Genomic DNA, 9,684 nt, shown 5'->3' with positions numbered 1-9,684 from the left:
AACAATATTATAAAAAGAAATGGCCAGCGCCCCCAAGGACCCAAGGCAGGCCCTTGACTTCTCCAAAATTCATGATAAGAGACAATGGAGGCCAGTTTTGCTCTACCACCTAGAGCAGGGCTTCTCAAATTTACTGTGCAACAGAACTCAGGTCTTATTAAAATGCAGATTCTGATTTTGAAGGTTAAAGGTGGGCCTGAGAGTCTGCATTGCCAGCAAGTTTGCAAGTGATGTGATGTTGCTGTTCCAGGAATCACACTTTGGGTGGTGAGATATAAAGGTGCTTTGCTCACCTGCATCAGCATCACTCAGCGCCCAGTGAAAACTCCAACTCCTGAGCTCCACCCGGACACGCATCCCTACGGACAGCACCTGGGGATATGCACGTTTTTCAAGCTCTCCAGTTTTTTGTTTGTTTGTTTTGTTTTGTTTCTTAGACAGGATCATGCTGTGTCACCCAGGCTGGAGTGCAGTGGTGCCATCTCAGCTCACTGCAACCTCTCCCTCCCAGGTTCAAGCCATTCTCCTGTCTCAGTCTCCTGAGTAGCTGGGATTACAGGTGCATGCCACCATGCCCAGCTAATGTTTTTTTGTATTTTTAGTAAGTAGAGACAGGGTTTCACCATATTGGTCAGGCTGGTCTCAAGCTCCTGACCTCAGGTGATCCACCTGCCTCGGCCTTCCAAAGTGCTAGGATTACAGGCATGAGCCACCGTGCCCGGCCACTCTCCAGTTGATTTTTATGCCTACTCTTCCAAATGCCAGGCAAATTCTTGAGAATTTATAATAAGGAGTTATCCACATAATTATGAGACAGGAAGGTGAGCAACAAGTTAACCAGCAGAACTGAGAGTGATGTGAGGAGGTGTGGGGAGTGGCTATCATCTGGGAGTTCAAGAGCGAGTCCACAAACAGAAAAGGGCACCAGGAACCCTCGCTTTGGGGCATCCAGTGCATGCTTTAGGGCAAGCAAAGCTACTTAAGGAGTACATCCGCCTGAGTCGATTTTTTTTTCTTAAAACAAATCTCATTACACTATTTTATTTAATGGAATCATTGTGGGAGCCATTTTCACTCTGCTTGTTCTCCCTCACACCCTCTGCCCACATCCCATTACCAAGTCCTGTTGGCTCAGCCTCCAAGATCCATCCTCTCATGTGTCTCCTTCTCCCATTCCCAATGCCGTCATCATAGTCCCAGCCATTACCTTCTCTCACCTGGGCCACAGCAACTGTCTCCTAGCTGGTGTCCCAATTTCTGTCTTGTCCCCTAACATCCATTGCCTATTCCACAGCTAGCCTAGAACTACTTCAGAAGCTTCCCTTTGCATTCAGAATAAAATCATCACTGAAGCTGTGAAAGCCCAACAGGATCTTATCCCTACATTTTTCTTGAACCTCATCTTTCTCTCTCTTTGCTCCAGCTACACCAGTTTTCTTTAGTTTCTCAAATACACTAAGCTTGTTCCCATCTCAAGGTCTTTACTCATGCTCATTTTTCTGTTCTTTGCCAAACATAGCTAGCCTCACTCTTACTTTAGGTATAATCCTAAGTATCACTTTTCCAAAGAGAACTTCCCTACCCACCTAACCTTGAGTAGATCCCTCTCCGGACCCTCATGGTTCCTTTATAACATATATTATAATTGGCAGTGATTTTACTTTGTATGTGTCCTTCTCTTCCACTGTAACACTGATTCTCAAACTGTGGTCCCAGACAAGCAGCACCAGCATCACTTGGGAAACTCGGAGGGTTGAGCTCACTGCTGTTTTCTCAGTCTGTCCTAGTAAGTTGGTGGATGCTGAAGTTTGAGAACCACTGCACTAGATTGTAACCACCATGGGAGTAAAAACTGCATCTGTCTTGTCCATCATTATATGTCCAGCTCTTAGATTTGGGCATATAGTAGATACTTGGTAACATTTTCCCCAAATAAATAGATAAATGAGTCCCATGAGGCAGAAAATTTACATTTCCCAACCAGTATCCCATCCCAGTATACTTACAAAAGCTCTATTTGAAAGAGAAATCTCACAGAAACTTGGCTTTCAATGGTGGAGTGCTAAGCAGGCTTCAGAGTAGAGAATCCATTATAGGGGACAAGACAGAAATTGGAAGACCAGCTAGGAGAGTGTTGCAGTGGTCTGGCTGAGCGATGATGATGGCGGCAACTAGAGTGATGGTGGTGGAAATGGAGAGAAGGAGGTAAATTTCAGGATGGATCTTAGAGTCTGAGCCACCAGGACTTGATGTGACTAGTCACAGGCAAAGGGGTGTGAAGGAAACGTGGGGTCAGGAAAGGTATAACCTGCATGCTGGTGGTGAAAACGGAGGAGCGCAAGTGCAGTGAGTTCCAAGTAAGGAAAGCGCGGCAATCCAACAAATCAGCAGACTGCCTTTGCTTAAGAATGGTCAACCTGGGCCCTCTCCTCTCCCTTCTTATGGGCCCTTTTCTCTCCCTCCTTAACTCGCTTCTATTCCACCATCCCAGAAAACACATGCAAAAAGTAGATCTTCTAATGTAACGCAAAAATGAATATGTGGAAGAAATCAAAGCACATTTAGTGGCCTCACATGTTTATTAATATGGCTGAGGATGTTGCAGCTTGTACAGGGTGAATGGCTCATTCAGGTCACACAGCTGCTGGAGGCCATCAGAACCAAGCCCCAGTCTCCCACCTCTCAGTCTATAGGAAGACTTACTTTATTGGATGCTCTGTGGGAAAACAAGAAAAACTCCAGGGTTCAACATGGTTGGAAATGCTGCAAGCAATATTCCCTCTAGAGAGTTTCAGTGGTGGACATTATATTAAGGTTACAAAAAGTCTTCCATCGGAGCAACACGTTTAATCCAGCACTCTGCAAACAGCTTTGGCCATGAATTCCCATTGGCCCACAGAGCTTCATAGCATCTATTAGCACCCTCAGACTATATATACTAAGCATGAGCCATAGGAAAAAGAAGGATAAGTTAATCCCAGTTTAAAGGTTATGCCTCATAGAAGTCCTAGTATCTTTGCCCACAGAGCTTCATAGCATCTATTAGCACCCTCAGACTATATATACGAAGCATGAGCCATAGGAAAAAGAAGGATAAGTTAATCCCACTTTAAAGGTTATGCCTGAATTTTTCATATGCTCATAGAAGTCCTGATATCTTTGCCATGTTTATCCACATTTTGAAACCTTTAAATGACTATTTTAAACAGCTAGCTGGGCTCGTTGAAGGTACTTGGCTAACACCAAGGGAAAATAACATGGGAAGCCCCACGGGGCTGATGCTCTCATGAGGTATTCCTTAATGCTTAGGACGTGGGCTTCCCAGGCCTGATTCGTGGTGACCTGCACTCACAAGGTCTCCCCTGCCAGTTTCCCTTTTCTATTGTAGGACCACAGCTTGCACAGAAGCCCCTGGTGTGAACAAAAGGAAGTGGTAACTAGTGATGCATAGCCCAGGGGTGGTAATGGTGATGCATAGCCCAGAGTGATCAGGCAAGGCTGCTCACCAGGAAGACAAGGGATGGGGGATAGGAACTGGTGCTCAGGAGTCCCATACCTGGAGCCATGAGGACTTGGGTAGGCTTGAGGCAAAAGTCAGAGACCTGGAGGAGATCTCCCAGAAATATGAGATTCTGAAAGAAGGGATTTCTTGGAGGGGTGCACAGGCTTAGGACCTTCCCAATGGGCAATGGCCTGGGAAGACACTGGGAGCTTCACTGGGCTGTGAAGCTGTGAGGCAGGGAACAGTCGGAAGAGCTGAAGCTTTAGAATTCACACAGACCAGTGTCCAAATAAGCAAGCTTCTCATGTTTTAGTTTCATAACTTTAGACAAATTACTGAATGCCCCCAAGCCTTGGTTTCTGCATATGTAAAAAAGACACCATAATTTCTGCCTCTCAAAATTGCTGAGTGGTTTAAATCACATAATGAGTATGCAAACACTGACAGATAATAAAAGTATAACCAAACACAGGTATAATTGTAATAATTATTACAGTTGTTTATTGAGCATTTATAATGTGCCAGGCACGGGGTTAAGTACATGAAGAGACATTAGGTTGTTTAAACCTTCTAAGAAACCTCTGAGGTAGATACTCAAACACAGCTCTGATTTTATAGCTGAAGAAATTGAAGCCCAGGGAAGCTAAGTTAACTTGCCCAGAGGCACACAGATAGAAGGCAGTGTAGCTGAGATCAGAATGCAGACAGTCTGAGTACAGGAAATATTTTCTACTCTGCAAACACTGATACAAGAAAGTGGCAGAGAGGCAGACAGGCACCTTAACAGAGAAGCTGCCAAGCTCACTAGGAGGGTGGGCTGTATGTGCCACGACAGTCAACAGCCCCTCCTGGGGTCAGTTTAGCAAGCAGAATCTTTTGAGTTCAATTTGCACATTCTGCCTGAGACAGAAAAGGAACTAAAAATTCCATCAGGGTATTTACCCAGTCCTCATCGTGGATGGCAAAAAAAGCCTAACTGGGTGACAATGGCCAGAGGGGATGTGTGCTGGCACAAGAGGTGGCCATAGTGTGCTCTGTGCTGACTCCTGGGACAAGCATCTCCCTCCAGCCCCTCGGGCTGAGCCCTATGCTGAAGAGACAGGGTGCACAATGCAGGTCAGCCCAGCAGCAGGAGGCCCCATGTCAGCCACATCAGGTGGCAACTGACCACAAGCCCCCTGTAGATGCCCATCGAGTATGGTTGGTGCAGCAGCCCTTGACAATCCTGAGGCAAAAGCTCCGAGGTGGAGATTAAACAATAAGAAAGCTATTTACCTAGTTGGGATTTGATGGACAAGCCCAGTCAGCCCTGAGTGATCTTTGGAAGAAGGTCTGTGGAGGCTTTAAGGAGTGAAAGCATCCATGGAATGGGGTAAAAGCAACTTTTACAGCACTTGGCCACACCAGGCAGTTCTCAAAGGTGTGTAGAACCCAATTACTCCAGTAAATAACAGATTCCAGTCATCTGTACCCAGATTTCCTGGGCTGGGAAGAGGCAGACACCAACAGAGGAGATCCTCTCTGTTTTCCAAGATGGGTGCACAGGCTTAGGACCTTCCCAATGGGGAATGGCCTGGGCAGGACATTGAGGAGGGCTTGAGGAAAACCCTTGAGATGAATTGCATCTCAGGGTTAGGTCAAAGGGTTGGAGTGGGGGATTTCAGATTTGAGGCTGTAGTACAGGGAATGGGAAGGAGTGCTACATGCCTGCCCCAAATCCCATATGCATCATGAAATTCAGTATAGAAAAGTATATCAAATTCAGTATAGAAAAGTATATCTCATGAGTGAAATTATCTCAGCCAGAAACCTACAGAGCAGTCCAGAAAACCAAGCAGTGTAGATGAGAAGGACAAAAATCTGTCTTAAAGCACTTGAGGCAGAAGATGAGGCTGGGAGAAGGAAAGAAAGAAAGGAAAAAGGTAAAGAAGAAACAAACAAGGAAGGGAAAGAGGGAGGGAGGAGACAAGGGCTCCTAAATTAAATCCTTTAGATGAAGAAACTGCATATCCAAGCCCAGCCCATATGTGATACAACACTTTTATTCTATTGGTTAGAATTTCAATAAAATCTATTGTTTTAAAATAATACCGTCAGACTTTCAGACAAGTCTGCTCTTCACTATAGCTTTACTCTTGTGATAAAGTAGAAAAAGAGTTTAAAATTAAACGTGAGTGATAAAAACCTCAAAATTTTCAAGTCAAATTTCATTAACTGATAAAGGTCTACCCTGAGCCCTGGGCAAGGGCAGTGGAACAGATTTGGTTAATTTGGAAGATTAAAGGCATTTTGAATAATTGAGGCCACATTAGAGAGAGACTCCATAGTTTGAATGACATTCCAAAGTCAAGAGACTAAAGAGCTAAGAGTTCTTACGCTAAAAGCCTTGAACTTCAAGGGCTGATAAGAAGAAACAGACAATACCAATTGGTAATCTACCTGTTTATAAGTAGATTTATCTTTCCTTTGGTTAAGGAATTTGACCAGTAGAGTCTTGAATATTTTAAGGTGTTCTGTATAAAGTAATGTGTTATCTTGACAGTTTATTAGCAACAAAGTCAAGAAGGTCAAAACTGAAGACGCCTTCTATAATTTTATTTCCGCTCTGCTTACATCTTAATAAAAGGTGTCTCTTGCAACAGTAAACAGAAACCAATCTGCATTTCCAGGTGCAGAAAAAGGTGCTTTCAAATATATTATAATCACAGAATGATATAAGCTTACAAGGATGAGCACTACTCAACATTCTTTAGACCTTGGCAAGTTACAAAATGATCTCTCTTTTCTTGGTTAAACAGAAAGTAAACAACAAAGTCAATAGGATCCAAATCTAAACCAGTTAAGACTATACTCATTTTGTTATTGTTGTAATTAATAATAATAATTTATGCAGTGTTTTATAGCAGGAATCCCCAAATCCTGGATCACAAACTGGTACCAGTCTGTGACCTGTTAGAAACCAGGCTGCACAGCAGGAGGTGAGTGACTGGCAAGTGAGCGTTACTGCCTGAGCGCTGCCTCCTGTCAGATTAGCAGCAGCATTAGATTCTCATAGGAGTATAAACCCTATTGTGAACTGTATATGCAAGGGATCTAGATTACACGCTCCTTATGAGAATCTAACTGATGATCTGAGGTGGAACAGTTTCATTGGAAACCATCTTCCCCCAATCCCCACGGCTGTGGAAAAACTGTCTTTCATGTAACCAGTCCCTGGTGCTTTATAGGTTACTAACAATTTCCCACAGTTCATTGGTCAGCACTGCTTTGGTTGAAGGTATGTGTGTTAGGGGCAGGTCAGACCTGAGTGTCTCATCCCCCACTCCCACACATCCTGTGAGGTAGCCCTTGAGGCTGAATGAGACACAGAATTTTAATAACTATAGCCATAAATTGTCTGATTTTATAATCTATTTACTATCATGGTTATAGTTGCCTCCTTAACTTCTCTTTCTTCTTCTCTTGGTAAACATCAAGATTATCATTCTAGAACCCACACCCTGCCCACTGTAGCCCATGTGCTTTGGTGGAAACTAAGGCACACCTGATTTCAGATCTGGGACATGTAGGAAAATAAGTGTTATCCTGTCCCTAGGCCACAGTTAGTGGTTCAAGGCTAGGAATATAGCACAATGTAGCCCCATGAAATTGTGTGCTGGAGTTTTCTAGGAGGACATAAGATAGAGCATCCCCTCTTTTCCAAATGACTCCCAGTGGGTTCCCATATTTACACACTGCAAATGTGGACAAGAAACCTGGTCCTCGAGTTGGAGAGTGATGCAGAATTATTCTCAGGATGAGGTTGGTACATAGGAAGGCAAAAAAGGACAGAGAGAAAAAGAAATACACTGACATTGTGGTCTGCTGAATCACACCCACCCTGAAGCTCACCATAGTTCTAGACCTCTGATTACATGAGCTAATAAATATTTTTGATCACTTAAGCTCATTTGATTTGGATTTTCTGTTACTTGTAACTGATTTGACCCTAACTGATATAGTTACTAAGTGAGGTTGTTTGATCAAATGTTCTCTCTTCATTTTAGAAATAAGTGTGAAGTTCTAATATTTTATATGACACAAGAGCACATAGCTGGTAATTGATGAAACAAAGGCTTAAATTCAAATCCACCTACTCCAAGTTCAGTGCTCTTTCTTTTGACATATGCTCTGTCCATGATATGGTCCTGAAAAGCCCCTTTTTCAGATTTATGATTGCCACTAGGTTTGAATTTAAATATTTCAACATTATGCAATTAAAATACAAATTTGAGTGTTGGCTCAAAAAAATTATCTGTTAATGAGTAGCAGTATGATTTTTTATAGAAAAGCACCATCAACCCACTTGTGGACTGGGCAGTAAACCCATCAAACAGCTCCACTCATATCACCACCACCAATATCAGGCATGAAGACAGGGTGGCCAAAATATGTGTAGATGGCTAGGTCTGTTGTTCTTATAGGAAAGGTTATAAAATATATTAAAACAGAAGTCCTGGGTCAGTTATTTAATGCCAGTTAACAACACTGGTTATTAGGCAGTGTAGAATCTTAAACATAGTTGTCTTCCAAGAGTCTGTTATCTAATGGGAAGAGAGAAGATATTGATACCCTCTCCTGCCACTTCTCTCCACTATATTCCTCTCACAGAGCCCGGTTGTAAGATTAACTTTATATACGTACATGCTAAATAATTGAGGGTGGATCAGGAATCTTTCTACAGTCACAGAAAAAAGGGCCCAGCTTTGCTTAAAAATCAACTAATTAGGCTGTGAACAGTGGCTCATGCCTGTAATCCTAGCATTTTGGGAGGCCAAGGTGGGAGGATGGCTTGAGCCCAGGAGTTCAAGACCAGCCTGAGCAACATGGCAAAACCCCATCTCTACAAAAACTACAAAATTTATTCGGGCATGGTAGCACATGCCTGTAGTCCCAGCTACTTGGGAGGCTGAAGTGGGAGGATTGCTAGAGCCCAGAAGGCAGAGGTTGCAGCGAGCCAAGATGGCATCACTGCACTCCAGCCTGGATGACAGAGTGAGACCTTGTCTCAAAAATAAAAAAATTTTTTAAATGAATTGCATAAAAGTGGGTATAGGCAGGAAGAACAGAGAGAAAACAGAATAAAGAAAAGTGATTTGTTCCCTGAAGTGATACCTCAGGTCATCAAAGATGTAAATGCAAGTTGAACCAAAGGTGAAAAAATTTGGACTGCCTAGAGGTAAAACAGACACCAATTATCATTCTTTTAAGTTAACATTATTTTTATTACAACTAATTTCAGACTGAGAGAGAGGAGTAGGAACTAGGCAGTTATAGCCCATAGCCCCTATAGAAAGAGTTAAGCTCTTTCCACTACTTAGAATATTGACTATTGACTTCTTCTCTTTTAAAATTTCTGCATAGTAAGAAGGTCAAGAATAGTGCTCAGGAGTTCTAGATTCAAGATAGATTTAAAAATCTGGATCCAACGCCCATTTCCAACATTAACTATTACATGACTGCATGACTGGAGAAATTACTGAATCTTTTCAAAACTATTTCCTCATCTATAAGATGGGTTTCACAGGTAAGGATTAAAAATACCTGTGAAATATTTGAGAAATAGTAAGTATTCAATAAATTGAAGATGCTATTAACTGCCATATTCCAATCATCATTAAAAACTTGGCCGGGCGCGGTGGCTCAAGCCTGTAATCCCAGCACTGTGGGAGGCCGAGACGGGCGAATCACGAGGTCAGGAGATCGAGACCATCCTGGCGAACACGGTGAAACCCCGTCTCTACTAAAAAATACAAAAAACTAGCCGGGCGAGGTGGCGGGCGCCTGTAGTCCCAGCTACTCGGGAGGCTGAGGCAGGAGAATGGCGGAGAAGCTCGGGAGGCGGAGCTTGCAGTGAGCTGAGATCCGGCCACTGCACTCCAGCCCGGGCGACAGAGCAAGACTCCGTCTCAAAAAAAAATAAAATAAAATAAAATAAAACTTTGGGCCAGGTGTGGTGGCTCACGCCTGTAATCCCAGCACTTTGGGAGGCCGAGGCAGGCAGATCACAAGGTCAGGAGATTGAGATCATCCTGGCTAACATAGTGAAACCCCGTCTCTACTAAAAATACACAAAATTAGTCAGACGTGGTGGCGGGCGCCTGTAGTCCCAGCTACTTGGAAGGCTGAGGCAGGAGAATGGC

At 43.3% G+C, this 9,684-nt stretch overlaps 1 long non-coding RNA gene across 1 annotated transcript; it reads left to right on the top strand.

Moving 5' to 3' along the window:
• The first annotated feature begins 3,774 nt into the window (after window positions 1–3,774).
• Window positions 3,775–6,576, top strand: LOC117076595. Its single transcript, XR_004434423.1, has 3 exons — window positions 3,775–3,785; window positions 4,601–4,605; window positions 6,444–6,576. It is a non-coding gene; the product is annotated as an uncharacterized LOC117076595 (long non-coding RNA).
• The last annotated feature ends 3,108 nt before the right edge of the window (window positions 6,577–9,684 follow it).

This window comes from Trachypithecus francoisi, unplaced genomic scaffold (genome assembly GCF_009764315.1).
Source record: "Trachypithecus francoisi isolate TF-2019V2 unplaced genomic scaffold, Tfra_2.0 Lachesis_group0, whole genome shotgun sequence".
NCBI classification, from domain to species: Eukaryota; Metazoa; Chordata; class Mammalia; order Primates; family Cercopithecidae; genus Trachypithecus; species Trachypithecus francoisi.
Note: the sequence above shows the minus strand (reverse complement) of the source record. Positions and strands in the feature narration are given on the sequence as shown.